The sequence below is a fragment of the Suricata suricatta genome, chromosome 2, assembly GCF_006229205.1.
Source record: "Suricata suricatta isolate VVHF042 chromosome 2, meerkat_22Aug2017_6uvM2_HiC, whole genome shotgun sequence".
NCBI lineage: Eukaryota > Metazoa > Chordata > Mammalia > Carnivora > Herpestidae > Suricata > Suricata suricatta.
The window spans coordinates 28,259,333-28,259,869 of NC_043701.1; positions in this window are offsets into that span (position 1 = coordinate 28,259,333).

The window sequence follows — 537 nt, forward strand, 5'->3', positions numbered from 1 at the left end:
CATGTGCTCCTATGCATCAGCACTTCTGTATCCCTTGGGTAAATCCCTAGCAGTGCTATTGCTGGATCATAGGGGAGTTCTATGGATAGTTTTTTGAGGAACCTTCATACTGGCAGTTTGTTTTTTAACCACAAGATTGAGTTCAACATAGTTGATTAAAAAATATGAATGTCACATTGATTCTACCTACAATTAGAAGAGTGCCCAGATGGAATGGGAACTAAGGAACCAGGCCCTTAAATGGGTGAGGGAAACATCGAGTGCTCAGTATTGTTACTGGCTTGGACTTCATAACAACAATGAACAGTAAAGGGCGTATGACTGAAGAGCTAGTCTTTGTCAGTACCAGGGGTCATGCTAGAGAAGGAAATGTCAGTAAGCTTGCATAAAGACGGATGTAATCACACACTGCATTGGCTCTCCATGCGCTTCCCAGCAGAAATGTCAATAATGAATGAAGGTGGTGGTGGTAAGACGTAGGGATGGATGGGTAGATTATGCTCACAAGAAAATGGCTCACTCAGGGATAAGCAAGCC